General features: G+C 45.7%; 1 protein-coding gene across 3 annotated transcripts in view; it reads left to right on the top strand.

Annotated features, from left to right (window-relative positions):
- The window catches only part of LOC119177125 (uncharacterized), a 71,961-nt gene that overhangs the window by 35,917 nt on the left and 19,764 nt on the right, over positions 1 to 16,280 (top strand). For 2 of the 3 annotated variants that reach the window (XM_075878142.1, XM_075878143.1), the window contains exon 1: positions 14,880 to 15,035. The exons of the other annotated variant lie outside the window; for it this stretch is intronic. The gene's annotated coding sequence lies outside the window, so the exon portion shown is untranslated. Of the gene's footprint in view, positions 1 to 14,879; positions 15,036 to 16,280 lie in introns of those variants that run through there. 3 annotated transcript variants of the gene reach the window in all.

Raw genomic sequence — 16,280 nt, 5'->3', positions numbered from 1 at the left:
CGTTTTCTTTACTCTCTCCAGACGCAAGACTATCGTCTTTCGACGGCATGTGCGGTGTAACATGCAGAGACGGGGCCAATTTTTTCACTAAGCAATCAATTTTGTTCGACAGGCGTGCGAGTCGCTCATAATCTGCCGTATAACCGATGAGTCGGCGTTGAGGAGTCGATCTCGCATTTTACAGCTGCGACCATTAATTGTGGCGGTTTTCGTATACGAAGTCGTCAAAAAAAACTTCATCCATCTTCCTTGATAATTACTGCGCATTCAACCGTGACGCAGCTTGACAATACACCGTTTTCTTTCTTGCATGACGGCAAAATAACAGCACATGAAAACACAGCGCAGTTGTAGCAGGTGTACGGTCATAGAGAAAGGGTGGCTGTTGACCATGGATGGACTACGGCGTCTCTAATAATCATATGGTGGTTTCGGGACGTTAAACCCCACATATCAATCAATCAAGCTTTCCAATATTCTCCATAAACCCGAAACCTTAATGTAGGCTCGTGCCCAAGCATGCACATCGGTGAACGTCTACACATTCAATCACAACCAGCTCCGTCGTTTCCTATAGCTTCGACTGAACACGTGCGTTATCCTTCTTTTTAACGAATATCACTCTATAACTACGCGTTCTAAGGCAACCCGACTTCGCCTTAAACAGTAAAGCACTTCCACCTCAATTATCATACAATGTCTCTCCTTTTGTTCTTGCCCTTTCGGTGGATGCTCAGGGACGGACGGACGGACGGATGAATGGACGGATGGACGGATGGATGGATGGATGGATGGATGGATGGACGGATGGACGGATGGATGGATGAATGGAAGGATAGATGGATGGATGGAAGGATGGATGGATGGATGGAAGGATGGATGGATGGATGGATGGATGGAAGGATGGATGGATGGATGGAAGGATGGATGGATGAATGGAAGGATGGATGGATGGATGGATGGATGGATGGATGGATGGATGGATGGAAGGATGGATGGATGGATGGATGGAAGGATGGATGGATGGAAGGATGGACGGATGGGTGGATGGAAGGATGGACGGATGGGTGGATGGAAGGATGGACGGATGGGTGGATGGATGGATGGATGGACGGATGGGTGGATGGATGGATGGACGGATGGGTGGATGGGTGGATGGACGGATGGATGGATGGATGGATGGATGGATGGATGGATGGATGGATGGAAGGATGGATGGATGGATGGATGGATGGATGGATGGAAGGATGGATGGATGGATGGATGGGTGGATGAATGAATGAATGAATGAATGAATGAATGAATGGATGGATGGATGGATGGATGGATGGATGGATGGATGGATGGATGGACGGACGGACGGACGGACGGACGGACGGAAGGATGGAAGGATGGATGGAAGGATGGACGGATGGATGGATGGAAGGAAGGATGGATGGATGGATGGAAGGATGGATGGATGGATGGATGGAAGGATGGATGGATGGATGGATGGGGATGGACGAACGGACGGATGGACGTACGGACTAGCGCCTTCTTTGTAACGGGGTGGGGTCATGTGTGCCACCATGCTCGATAGACAAAATTGTGTTGGCCTAGTACCTTGTCTACTTCAATTAAGTCGACCTAAAAAAATACTAATTCACCGCGCAGCTCCTTACGGAGCATGTACTTAATTTTCTCACTATTCATTTTTGTCCTTTCTCTCTAGGTTTATGCCACCAATACTCTATCCATCTCTTACTTAGTATTATTGCGGACGTTTATAGCTTTTCATAGTTATCTCGCCGTGGTGGTCTTGTGGTTAAGGTACTCAGCTGCTGACACACATCGCGGGATCGAATGCCAGATGCGGCGGCTGCATTTTCGATGCAGGCGAAAATACTGTAGGCCCGTTTGCTCAGATTGGGGTGCACGTTAAAGAACCCCAGGTGGTCGAAATTTCCGGAGCCCTCCACTACGGTGTCTCTGATAACCATATGGTGGTTTCGGGATGTTAAACCCCACATATCAATCAATCATGCTTTCCAATATTCTCCATAAACCCCGAACCTTAATGTAGGCTCGTGCCTAAGCATACACATCGGTGAACGTCTACACATTCAATCAAAACCAGCTCCGTCGTTTCCTTAGCTTCGACTGCACACGTGTGTTATCCTTCTTTTTAACGAATATCACTCTATAACTACGCGTTCTAAGGCAACCTGACTTCGCCTTAAACAGTAAAGCACTTCTAGTTTAATTATCATACAATGTCTCTCCTTTTGTTCTTGCCCTTTCCGTGGATGCTCAAAGACGGCTTTTGTTTTATCGTTTTTTTTTCATTTCATAGCTGTCATCCAATGAGTCCTCTCCACCTCTCTGACCTTTCGCTTAAAGCTGTTTTCTGCCATACAACTCCTACTGCCAGTCGTATATTAGCTATTCAGCCACCGTTAGTGCTTTTTCTCCACTATGTGCCATAGATATACTTTTATCGAAATACCGGAAGGCTTTCTCTGCCAATCTACTATCTTTCATATGTTTAGGTTCCCTTCGAACCACATTCTGCTCTGAGCTTACCTCACGTCAAAACTTGTCCTCCCTATATTTCCTTTTATAGACTATTTTATGGATGGGTGTAAATGCCGCGATATCGCACTGCTTTTTTTCGTGTCTGTGTTTTCAATATTTAACAACTTACCAAACAGTGTTATGCTAGACGCATACGCATGAAGAGGGTTGCGTTGGTGCATACGGTGTTTCATCTTGTTAATTCGCAGTATACAAAACTAGAAATGACACTGAGCATCAGTTTATTATCGCAAGAGGCGGCGCTCCTATGTATTAGATGAAATAGTCTATAGCCTCTCTTGCCGTCTCTTCCAGTCTTCCTGTGAGTGTCAAACGTGAAGCGTCTCAGAGTCATTTGATTCACTTCCATTCCTGATTGAATCTTTGACCGCACGCAATGTAAGCCCCGGAGCCATTGCACCCTTCCACGAACCTCGAAGTACCTCGTATATGCCTATTTTATTCCTATAACAACATGTGCTTCATTTTTGCAAAATTCCTCTGTCACTTTGCTGCCGACACTTTTTTCTGTACGGCCATGTATCTATCATCCTCATTTACCAGTACTCCGAGGTACTTATATTCGCTTACTATATAGGTATTTCTTGGCCCTGTAAACACCACCTGATCATTGTTATCATCAAATACCACCTATCCTCGTTTTATTAAATTATTATTATTATTATTATTATTACATGTTGCTACCTTATAGCGCATTTTTTTTTATTCCCACCAGTCTATGGGAAACGTCATGAACATAGGGTGTGACCACAGCTAAGTCTTTTATGGTCTTTTCTGTTGAGCCTCAGAGTTGTCGTCCTTCTTTGCCTGTTTTAATATAGCTTGTCAGCTACGGATGACAGTAATATGGCAAGCTATTAAAACAGATAAAGGACTGCAACTCTGAGGCTCAGCAGGAAAGTATCGACCGTAAAAGACCTGTGGTCATGCATATATACATGTGCATGAAGTTTTTCATACACTTAAAGAGATCGGCAAAAAAAAGTTAGCGTAAAAGTGCTGTTTTTGACGCCGGATAAAATATACAATGCCTTTGCAAAGCAGGCAGTTCCTTCCTACCAGGCTTCACTGTTAGACTAAGCACAAAACGCGGCTTGCGTCTTGTGTTGCAGGGCTTGTTTGCTCCATACCACTTTCCTATGGTAAGAGGTATATAGGCATTAGGGGTTTCTACCTTAATGAAGGCTAAAACATCACCATTACAATTTACACAAAGCAATCCACGGACATGTTGGAGTCCACTGTTGCGATTTTTTGGGTTCCCCGAAATTTTATTAGCGTGAAGTGTTAAAGAGCACCCGTCCAAACCCCGCGAGAAATTTCATACGCGAATTCTACGGCGATTGAGGATTGTGTTGGCCGGCTCGGCCAACACAACAGGACAGAGCGCTTACCAGAGCGCTTCTATGCGCCGAGCATGTTGAAGCAAGGCAAACCAACTCGCCCACTTTTCAACACTTGTACTTTGGAAATATTGATGTTATCTTTGCTGCTTACACCTTTATTCTGCGTAATCTGTATTTTCTCGGTATACCTTCCTCAAAATCCGTGTACAGTCGTCGCCTATGGCCAATTCTTTCGAAATTTCCGCAGCCCTCCACGGCGTCTCTCATATAACCATATCGTGGTTTTGTGACGTAAACCCGGTACAATTATTGTTACTAATATGGGCTGTGACAAATCTAAATAGGCGATGTAAACTGAATGCAGCACAATATACGCTTTAACATCCTGCTGTAGTGACAAAAAAGTCGAACTGTCCTATGAACAGACCTATGAAATAATGAAAAAAAGGCACAATGCCAATGCAACAGAGTCGTGGGTGACTTCAATGCGAGTTGAAGCAATTTTATCATGAGAAGAACAGGCAAATAAATGTTACGGCGTTGGCTCCGTAACACTAGCTGCGAAGAGATGTTATAGTAGTATTCGCTAAAGGTTGGGTAGGGGGGGGGGGGATGGACTCTGTAGAGTAAGCACCTTCTGCCAGAAGCGCACAAAATTGGAAGTGGACATAAAAAACCCTTCACGGAAAACAAAAACAAACAAAACACAAATTGTGTGGGGACCCAGGAATGTACAGAGAGAGAGAAAATAATAATAAATTGGCGGACCCCTCTTAAGCTTCGATTTTAAGAGTTGAACGCGAGAGCGAAATCCGGACCCTATAGTGCGCGCTTTAACCGCTAACTGCGTGTGTTTGGTTAATTAAACACACACACACACACACACACACACGCACGCACACACACACACACACACACGCACGCACGCACACAGACACACACACACACGTACGCACGCACACAGACACAAGCACGCGAGAGCGCGACGTATCCATAGTAATGGTAGAGGATTTCGATCTATTTAGCATCACTTTCATAACAGCTTCATGAAAATATTGTACGGTGCTACAGTCACATGGTCCTGTATTATGAACTGCACGTAGGCGTGACACTTGTATTCGTAAATGGTCACATTCTGTCGACCGTCTTGCGTTAGTTATCTGGCAATTTATCGACTTGTTCTTCTGGAGACCTCTTCTGGCCAACCGAGAAACGCATCACCTTATGGTCGGTGAAGTGGCAACTGCAGTACTTCACTTCTTTAATGGTGTCGTAAGAAGGAAAAGATAAATCTATGCAAGTGTTGGGGTTTGTTGAAATGGTATTTCCTTGAAGGGGCATAAAGAGTCTCACAATGCCTCACAGATGGCAGCAAATTATCTATCGTTTGCTATTTGCTCGGTCATCGCCTCAGGAAAGGCATATGCTTTCCGCTAGATGGACATAGCTGTCCATCTTTAGAGCTGCTTGAAAGTTCCTGTTTGTTTTTAGCGGCGACGGTTGCACTATCCAGGTCTTTTTAGACGTAGTTTGATGGCCTCCCAAGTGCACCTACAAATCGCCGAATGGGCTCGTTTTCGTCGTGGCACCTGTAAAACAATATGCGTTAAGGAGACTCCTTCCACTACAAGGCATTTATGTAGTGTTTTTTCGCGAAGCAGCTGCAAGAAACATCGCGACTTTGTGGTAGGACACCTGCTTGCCTCGCGGACGGCCCGGGTTTGATCCTCAATAGGACCGAAAATTTTGTTCTTTATTTTACTTACTTCTTTGTTGATACTTCGCTCACGGACGATTTTTCGCTCACAACCAACGGTACCGACGCCAAGAGCGGATTTTCTGCGAGACGAGCTCTCTAACACTGTCGCTTTAAAAGAAAGACAGGGATATTAACCACAAGAGGACTCCGGTTTGCTACGCTGTGCTTGGGAAGGGGAAAAGGGGTGATTAATTGATATGTGGGGTTTAACGCCCCAAAAACTACCATGATTAAGAGAGACGCTGTAGTGGAGGGCTCCGAAAATTTCGACCACCTGGTGTTTTTTAACGTGCACCCAAATCTGTGCACACGGGTCTGCAGCATTTTCGCCTCCTTCGAAAATGCAACCGGGATTCGATCCCGCGACCTGCGGGTTAGCAGCCAAGTACCTTAGCCACTAGACCACCACGGTTAGGCAGATGAAAAGGGGTGTAAAGAAGTGAAAGAGGAGAAGAGCTTGTGACTGTAGGGAGAAAAAAATCGTGGAACTGGAGCTTATGGAAGTGCTAGTTAAGGTAGAGGGTGGTCATCTTAGGTTAGCGACGGCGAGAATAAAGGGAGTTGCTTTGGGGGCATCTGGCAACAAGCTCTTTCCCTCCCCCTCCTCCGGTACTCGGTAGGCTTCCTGGGAGTCTTCTCAACCACGCTGAGTTCGTGCCATTACTTCCCGAACACTTTATAAGTGGCTCACTCCGCACCAAACAAAGCCAACGTGTGGACCCACATAAGCACAAGAAAGACACGCCACCACCCGAACACTTTTCGCCTGTTAATGTACGAAAATTGAACGTCGCGTTTAGAGTGCGTGTTTGTGTGGGGTGTTAGCATGCTATTTCGGTGCGCGATTGCTGGGTTCACTCTATCTCTGTCTGTCGCTCAATTTATTTATAAAACGCAGATAGATGGAGATTAGTAAAAATGATCGTCAGTATACCACCGAGGAAGTTGCACTCCCAGCTTCCCAAGATGGTCGCATGAGCGCTGCCCTTCACAGTCAGCTCTACCAAGTTGACGTGACCGCTTCAACGTAAAAGACTGTTGATTGATTGATTTGTGGGGTTTAACGTCCCAAAACCACCATTTGATTATGAGAGACGCCGTAGTGGAGGGCTCCGGAAATTTTGACCACCTGGGGTTCTTTAACGTGCACCCAAATCTGAGTACACGGGCCTACAACATTTCCGCCTCCATCGGAAATGCAGCCGCCGCAGCCGGGAATCGAACCCGCGACCTGCGGGTCAGCAGCCGAGTACCTTAGCCACTAGACCACCGCGGCGGGGCAACGTAAAAAACTGTCTGCTGTCTCTCTGTGTGTATGTATGTATATCATACACATACATAAAGTCTAGTAGTTCTGCAATTAAAGGATCTTGTCGCCCAGCCGCGGTGGTCTAGTGGCTAAGGTACTCGGCTGCGGACCCGCAGGTCGCGGGATCGAATCCCGGCTGTGGCGGCTGCATTTACAATGGGGGCGGAAATGTAGGGCCGTATGCTCAGATTTGGGTACACGTTAAAGAACCCCTGCTTCTTCCCTACCTTTGCATTAAAGTCTCCCATCAGTATTGTGTACTGTGTTTTTACCTTACTCATTGCCGATTCCACGTCTTCATAGAAGCTTTCAACTGAAGCATCATCATGGCTGGATGTCGGCGCGTAAGCCTGTGCCACCTTCATCTTGTATCTCCTATTCAGTTTAATTACGATACTTCCCACCTTTTCATTAATGCTATAGTATTCCTCTATGTTGCCAGCTATGTTTCTGTGAAGTAGGAGGCCCACTCCCAGTTTTCTTCTGTCAGCCAAGCCCCGATATCAAAGGACATGCCCATTCTGTAGCACCGTATAGGCCTCATCTGTCCTCCTAACCTCACTAAGCCCTATTATATCCCATTTAACACCCTCTAGCTCCTCGAATAGTACAGCTAGACTTCCCTCACTAGATAAGGTTCTAGCGTTAAACGTTGCCAAGTTCAGGTTCCAATGGCGGCCTGTCCGGATCCATAGATTCTTAGCACCCTCTGCTGCGTTGCAGATCTGACCGCCGCCGTGGTCAGTTGCTTCGCAGCTGCTGGGGACTGAGGGCCGTGAGTTATTTGACGTATGCATGTGGGAGGTAGTGGCCAGATACTGCACCAGGGTGGCCAATCCTTCTCTGGTGAGGGAGTGCGTTCCCGGCGGTGGTTACCGGTGAGGCCGCACCCCAGGCCTCGTAATGCAGTTCCATCACCACGCGGATTTTTTTAATCCGGTTGGGAACTGCGCGGCACCGGGATTTGAACCACGGACCTTTTGCATGTGAGGCGGATGCTCTAACCACTACGCCATCGCTGCTCCTTCGCTGCTCCTGATTATGGCATCGGTACTAGAAACGCCAGAGGAGAGCTACTAGTAGAATTCGCAGAACGCAATAATTTACGATTTTAAATACCTTCTACCGAAAACGAGGAAACCGCAAGTGGACATGGAGGAGCCCTAATGGCGAAAATAAGAGCGAAATAGACTTTATAATGAGTGCACACCCAGGCATCGTGCAGGATGTGGAAGTGGTTGGCAAGGTACGATGTAGTGACCATAGAATGATACGGTCTTGAATTCGCCTAGATTTGAGGAAGGAACGACACAGACTAATACGCAAGAAGCCAATCAATGAGCTAGCACTGAGAGGGAAAGTAGAGGAATTCCGAGTCTCGCTTCAGAACAGGTACTCGGCTCTTAGTGAGGAAACCAACCTTAGCATAGATACAATGAATGATAATCTGACGAGTATCATTGCGGAGTGTGCAGTCGAAGTTGGAGGCAGGGTAGTTAGACAGGACACTGGCAAGCTTTCCCAGGAAACGAGGAATCTCATTAATAAGCGTCAAATCATGAAAGTCTCAAGTACAACAGACAAAATAGAACTGGCAGAACTTTCAAAGTTGATTAACAGGCGTAAGGTATCCGATGTAAGAAGGTGTAACATGGAGAGAATTGAACACGCTCTGAAAAACGGAGGAAGTGTCAAAGCAGTGAAGAGGAAACTTCGGATAGGCAAAAATTGAATGTATGCACTAAGGGACAAAGAAGGCAAAATAACTACCAATATGGATAGGATATAGTTAAAATAGCGGAGGAGTTTTACAGAGATCTGTACAGTAGGCGAGACAACCACGATCTTAATACTATAAGAACTAGCAGTAACCCAGATGACACCCCACCAGTAATGATAGAAGAAGTCAGAAAAGCTTTGGAGAGCATGCAAAGAGGCAAAGCTGCTGGTGAGGATCAGGTAACATCAGATCTGCTTAAAGATGAAGGACAGATTGCGTTAGAAAAACTAGCCACTCTGTTTACGAAGTGTCTCCTGACGGGAAGAGTACCAGAGTCTTGGAAGAACGCTAACATCATCTTAATACATAAGAAAGGAGATGACAAGGACTTGAAGAATTACAGACCGATTAGCTTGCTCTCTGTAGTATACAAGCTATTTACAAAGGTAATTGCTAACAGAGTAAAGAAAACATTAGAATTCAATCAACCAAAGGAACAAGCTGGATTTAGAACAGGCTACTCAACAATCGACCACATTCATACTATCAATCAGGTAATAGAGAAATGCTCAGAGTATAACCAACCACTATACATAGCCTTCATAGATTACGAGAAGGCGTTTGATTCAGTAGAAATGTCAGCCGTCATGCAGACACTGCGGAATCCGGGCGTCGATAAAGCATATATGAACATCCTGGAAGAAATCTACAGGGGATCAACTGCTACCATAGTGCTTCATAAAGAAAGCAACAGAATACCAATCAAGAAGGGTGTAAGGCAGGGGGACACAATCTCCCCAATGCTATTTACCGCGTGCTTACAGGAGGTTTTCAGAAGCCTAGAATGGGAACAGTTAGGGATAAGAGTTAATGGAGAGTACCTTAGTAACCTGCGCTTCGCCGATGACATTGCATTGCTGAGTAACTCAGGGGACGAATTGCAACTCCTGATTACGGAGTTAGACAAGGAGAGCAGAAAGGTGGGTCTTAAAATGAATCTGCAGAAAACGAAAGTAATGTACAACAATCTCGGAAAAGAGCAGCGCTTCGAGATAGGTAATAGTGCACTTCAAGTTGTAAAAGACGATGTCTACTTAGGGCAGGTAATAACTGCGGAGCCGAACCACGAGATTGAAGTGACTAGAAGAATAAGAATGGGGTGGAGCACATTTGGCAAGCACACTCAAATAATGACAGGTAGGTTGCCACTATCCCCCTAGAGGAAGGTATATAACAGCTGTATCTTGCCGGTACTTAGCTACGGAGCAGAAACCTGGAGACTTCCAAAGAAGGTTCAGCTTCAATTGAGGATGACGCAGCGAGCAATGGAAAGAAAAATGGTAGGTGTAACCTTAAGAGACAAGAAGAGAGCAGAGTGGATTAGGGAACAAACGGGGGTTAAGGATATCATAGCTGAAATCAAGAAGAAGAAATGGACATGGGCCAGGCATGTAGCGCGTAGACAGGATAACCGCTGGTCGTTAAGGGTAACTGACTGGATTCCCAGAGAAGGCAAGCGGGTTAGAGGGAGACAGAAGGTTAGGTGGGCAGATGAGATTAAGAAGTTTGCGGGTATAAATTGGCAGCAGCAGGAACAGGACCGGGTTAACTGGCGGAACATGGGAGAGGCCTTTGTCCTGCAGTGGACGTAGTCAGGCTGATGATGATGATGAAAGAACCCCAGCTGGTCGAAATGTCCGGAGCCCTCCACTACGGCGTCTCTCATAATCATATGGTGGTTTCGGGACGTTAAGCCCCAAATATCAATCAATCAAAGAATCTTGGCCCCAACCTTGACAAAGTGTGTAATTAGAGCAGGGCCGTAGCCAGAAATGTTTCTTTAGAAAGGGGAGGGGGTAGAAACGGCACTTGCTGACGATCTTGACTATTGTAGGAAAAAAAAACACCTATTTTCTGCATATACATATACATACAAAATGCAGACACTTTGGGTGGGGCTTAAACCACCAATCCGGTTATGCCAATGATTAAACTGAAAGATCACAGCTGTGAGGATATGAAGATTACATTACTAGAAGACAATTTTCAATCCGCCAGAGCACTGTAACAACAAGAATATTACTTTATCTACAAGCCTGACACAACTAAAAATGGAATGAACATTATGAAACTTTCAAATTACTCCCCACCTCCTTATCGCTCATTGTGAGGTGAATCATATTTTATTGATACCATGTGACCAACTACTCTTTATCATTGTTGTTTATTTTCATGTGTCGCAGTTAGCGAGATTTAGCGACTTTGCGTTGTCTACTTTGATGACAGCCGACATGCTTAGATAGGCAGTCCCGGAGATCGTACCACAATACCTTTGTACTTAAAACGTCGATAACTTAACAACGTCGTACTCTTTCCTTTTTGTTTTCTTTTATGAAACACCATTAGCTTTTTTTCTACCCCCACATCACATAACTTTCCAGAAAACTGTTTTTCAATCAATCAATCACTCAATCAATGAACCAATCAATCAATAAATCAATCAATCAGGTTTATTTTATTATAGGACATTTCCCGCAAAGACAGTGAATAAAGGCTTAAAATCAGCCTGACGAGGCCTCTGCCCCAGTTCACTTCGTGCAGCGTTTTCAAAAAAACATGTGCACATTAAATAAAACAATCGAGCTGCGCTCAATATACCACCAAGAAAACTGAAAAGATAACATTGATCTCTTCTAGTTACAAACATTCCACATGTACATCATCACACAAATAACACAGAACACACATTTAAACATAACACAGAATACACATTATACACGCATATAGCAAACAAGTGGTTCACACAGATCACTCGCTCACTTACGCCGTATACACGAACCAGGTAAACTAAACAGGGCTTTGTATCGCGTTACAGATATGTTTCGATTATCAATGCGTCAGTGCAACGGACGTACATACACAACAGAAAGTGGAAATGCTAGTAGTATAACAATGTAAATGTCACACCAGCCTATAGCACGCATGCTGTCGTCACGAGAAATGTTTTGTACATTATTTTGATCTTATAAGGCTATCTGTCCAATTTATTATGTATTTCTGTTTGTTCAAAACTTGTATAGCTATATAGGATAACAGCTGTTTCCCGTCATTTGTCCTAATCTTCAGAAGCCTCCTTATTATGCTGCCTTAATGCGTGCCGTGCCAATATCTTTATACATTCCTGTGGTGTGTATATGCCACATTATTTTATAAAGGTAAAATTGATCGGCTATAAGCATGTCATGTCGCATAAAAAGAGCCACAGCTTTGCTGCAAAGGCGAAGCAATGAACGCGGTAGCAACAAATTGGAAGGTCACGCGCAGAATGGCAAGCAGATCAAAACGTGCCCTGCGTTTCTCACGCACAAATGACACACGAGACGTACCCACAGGTACAGATGCACGGGAATAAGCGTCTCAGTTGTTATACTTCACTGCGTCTGGAAAGCGCACCCTATGCGCAAACGGAGGCTGTACAACGATTGCAGTGACCTTTTTGCGCCCCGTAACTGCAACAGAATCGTTCCAGTGCAAGCCGAACGTCAGCCAACACGTATGATCCTCCCCACCAGGAGATAAGGGGGCGTCAGAGATCGTCCAATCACCTCCTCTCCACGGGCCAAAGTACGCGTGAGAGATGAGAGCCACCGCGCGCGCATTGCGCCATCTTGCTGATAATGCTGAAAACACGATAGCTGCCCCTTGAGATGCCCGCCAACAGCGGTAAGTGGTAGATATAGATAGCTTCCCGTTTGAACCTTGAAGGAGGTACCCCTCGGTAGATCAGTGGCTAACGCCTCGCACTGACGACGCAGAGGCCCACGTTCGGTTCCGCGTGCCGGAGTCTTTCTTCTGGATTTTTTCTTTCTTACGTTTTCATATATATAGATAAGTATACATATACGGTGCATGACATCGACGTCCACGTCAACGCTGGCGGCGAAATCTAGCCGAGAGTGTCCATATAATTGCTATCACAATAAAATTCCCGGGTGCGCTAATCCCTGATATCCCGTATATAATCTTGAAAAATACGCAGCACTCGTTTTTGTAGTACCGTTAGTCTACTATCGTTTCGTTGAGTGTAGTATCCCATACTAGTGAACAATAGGCAATTCTTTGAGTATACTAAACTGAAATAAAGAGTTTTGTTTAGGGGAAGAGATAGTAGTGCAGAAACATTTTTAACGCATCCTGTAGATCAACCTGTATCAATCGCCATGTGGTTCACATGACACGACTATGCCAAAGATTTGTGGAACAAAACACCTACGGATTTCTGTTCAGCTTCTGTTCGCCTTGACATTGAAAAAGTGAAGGCCTATAATGGATATTTACGGTTCTCTAAAATCATCTGCCAACAACGGCACATGAACGCGCGCTGAAAGCTCCTAGGCCTCGTCCCCCACCCCATTTCCCTTTTCTTGTCTTTCCGAAACACGATAAACTGAGGCGTCCGGCGCTAAACGACCTCGCGTGCTCTTCACCGGAAAAATGCTTGGTACATTGTTCGGTATTTACACTGTGGGGGGCGCTATATATATATATGTTCATTTGCGAAATACCCGTTGACGAAATCGGTCCTGCCATTAACAATAGACTATTTTCTGTCGGACATCTGGGTGCCGACATCTTGGGGTGTTAAGCTGATGTTTTATTTTTGTATATCGCGACGTGAATTAATAAACTTATGGCCGCTGTGGTAGCTCAGTGGTTAGAGCATCGAACGCGTTATTCGAAGGTCGTAGGTTCGATTCCTGCTCACGGCTGGTTATTTTTTGCCCCGCCGCGGTGGTCTAGTGGCTAAGGTACTCGGCTGCTAACCCGCAGGTCGCGGGTTCGAATCCCGGCTGCGGCGGCTGCATTTCCGATGGAGGCGGAGATGTTGTAGGCCCGTGTGCTCAGATTTGGGTGCACGTTAAAGAACCCCAGGTGGCCGAAATTTCCGGAGCCCTCCACTACGGCATCTTTCATAGTCATATGGTGGTTTTGGGACGTTAAACCCCACATATCATCAATTAATGAATCTATGAAACATCGTATGCACCAGCCCAACCGCTTTCATTCGTATGTGTCTGCCGTAGTTCGTTTAGTTACAAAACACAACTAATACACACCCATCTGTAAAGATCCAAACCCATCTGTAAAGATACAAACCCATCCGTAAAATTGTCTACAGCTATACTGATCTCGCCGACGTTTTGTTATTACTTTGCATATTTTACTTCTCTCTTTTCCCGTTTTTCAGTTCTCTCATCCTTCTCTCTTTACTGTCACCGTACGTGCATATGTTAATATTATGTCGTGAGAAAGCTCTGACTTCGGCTGAAACGTCAAACAGTAAATTTAGAAAATAAATAAATAAATAAATAAATAATTGTTAACATTTTCGAGAACACGCACGCTCGCTGTGTGTGTGTGTGTTGATTGATTGATATGTGGGGTTTAACGTCCCAAAACCACTATATTATTATGAGAGACGCCTAGTGGAGGGCTCCGGAAATTTAGACCACCTGGGGTTCTTTAACGTGCACCCAAATCTGAGCACACGGGCCTAAAATATTTCCGCCTCCATCGGAAATGCAGCCACCGCAGCTGGGATTCGAACCCGCGCCCTGCGGGTCAGCAGCCGAGTACCTTAGCCACTAGACCACCGCAGCGGGGCATGTGTGTGTGTGTGTGTGTGTGTGTGTGTTTAGAAGTCGCTCTCGCTTAACTACTGACGTTAAGGTATTCTTCCTAGGTAATAATTATACATAGTGTAATGTTGAACAAATATCTGTTTCCTGGTTTTTCTCGCATACTTGCATGAGGTGCAGGACGCGTAATGCAATGAGTGCTTGTTTCCGTCCTTTTTCTCTCTGTTCATTCATGACTGTTACAGCACCAGTACGTCTAGCGCTGTTATATATATGACAAGAAATGGTGCAATAAGTTATAAAATAGACGACAAATTGAGTTCGCGATCGCGAAGCGCGGTTTCTGACTCGTGCTGGCACATGGCAAAATCTCAAAAGGCCAGCAGCATAGGGACTTTTGAAATCAAGCGACAGATGGCGGCACGTACGCGCTTGCTACGCGCCTGGTTCCTTCGGCGTGCCAGAGGCTCGCGAAGGGGAATCCCCTCCGTGCCGCGATAAAACGAGTGAAGCGAGGTCACGCGGACGGGCCTCGCAAACGGGGACTCCCTCGGCCCGTCGAGCTCCACGCTTTGCGCCGCGTCTTCAGCAGTCAGTCGTCTGCGTCGCGTCGCGTGTAGCGCGCGTCTGCTCTGGAAGTACAGTGAACTGGATGTAGTAGTCAGCGTGCGTCCATCCTAAAGCTAAAGTAAGTTTTCGTAAAGTGTATTTTCAATATTCGCATTACAATCAATGTGCTTGTCGTTTTATTTTCATATGCGCCGCGTGCGTAAAATTAAGCGCTAGCTCTGTATTTAACCGCAGTAATTTATAATTGCAACGCGTTTCCTGTTGACATACACCTTCTAAAGTGTGAAGTGATCTATTGCATAGGAGCGGTTTAGACGTGCATTGCAATTTTTCTTTAGATACGCTATGCACATCGCGGTGTGTTAGTAAAATATAATTAGTAAGAGGTGCATTATGAGTACTGCGGTATGTGACTTCACATACTACGCGTCACTTCGCAGTCCGCATCTACACAATAGCGGAGAAAAGCAGATGACATCGAATTACCTGTGAGCGCTTTAGCACAAGCAACGTGTTTCTCGCGGCTATCAACACACGCTTCAATGCAAAAAGCGTCATTGAGTGAGCTGAAGGTGGACATTGCTCAGCATATATATATATCAATGACGCTCTTTGCATTGAAACGTGTGTTGATAGCCGCGAGAAACACGTTGCTTGTGCTAAAGCGCTCACAGGTAATTCGATGTCATCTGCTTTTCTCCGCTATTGTGTAGATGCAGACTGCGAAGTGATGCGTAGTATGACAAGTCACATACAGCAGTACTCATATTGAACCTGATACTAAATATATTTTACTAAAACCCCGCGATGTGCATATAGGCGTGCACACGCGGGGGGGGGGGGGGGGGGGGTGAAGCGACGAGGCATGCCTATGGCGATGTGTGAACATTTTATTTTTCCTTAGTATGAATCGAATGCCACCCGTGATCCGATAAGCTGTTGAAATCGGGCTTAATTTTGCTTGACCATTTTAACCCTTATCGGCGCCCAGTGCCAGTGCACACCGAGACACAACGCGGAAACATACTGGCGTCAAGCCGCTTACCGGCCAGAGGGTGGTACGGACATGATTTAACGCTCCCGCCTTGCCGATAGCACTCGCGATGGTGAGATGTATTTGAATATCGTGCGAAGAATGCGATACGAACGCGCATCTCCCGTCTGTAGTCCAGGCCGCTGCGGTACGGAGCGCGCGTCTCACAGACACGAGCGCTGTTCTGCTCTTTCATGGGCGAGGAACACGCGCCTTTGGCTTCGTTCCGGTGGATGCCCGATTTTGGTTCGTCATCCTAGGCTATGCGCTTTGGAACTCATGTCAGATGTGGAAAACTCCACCGCAAAGTATGCGTCAAGTAAGCGGTCA

The sequence above is a fragment of the Rhipicephalus microplus genome, chromosome X, assembly GCF_043290135.1.
Source record: "Rhipicephalus microplus isolate Deutch F79 chromosome X, USDA_Rmic, whole genome shotgun sequence".
Classification (NCBI taxonomy): Eukaryota; Metazoa; Arthropoda; class Arachnida; order Ixodida; family Ixodidae; genus Rhipicephalus; species Rhipicephalus microplus.
This window is presented reverse-complemented; position numbering and strand designations above follow the sequence as displayed.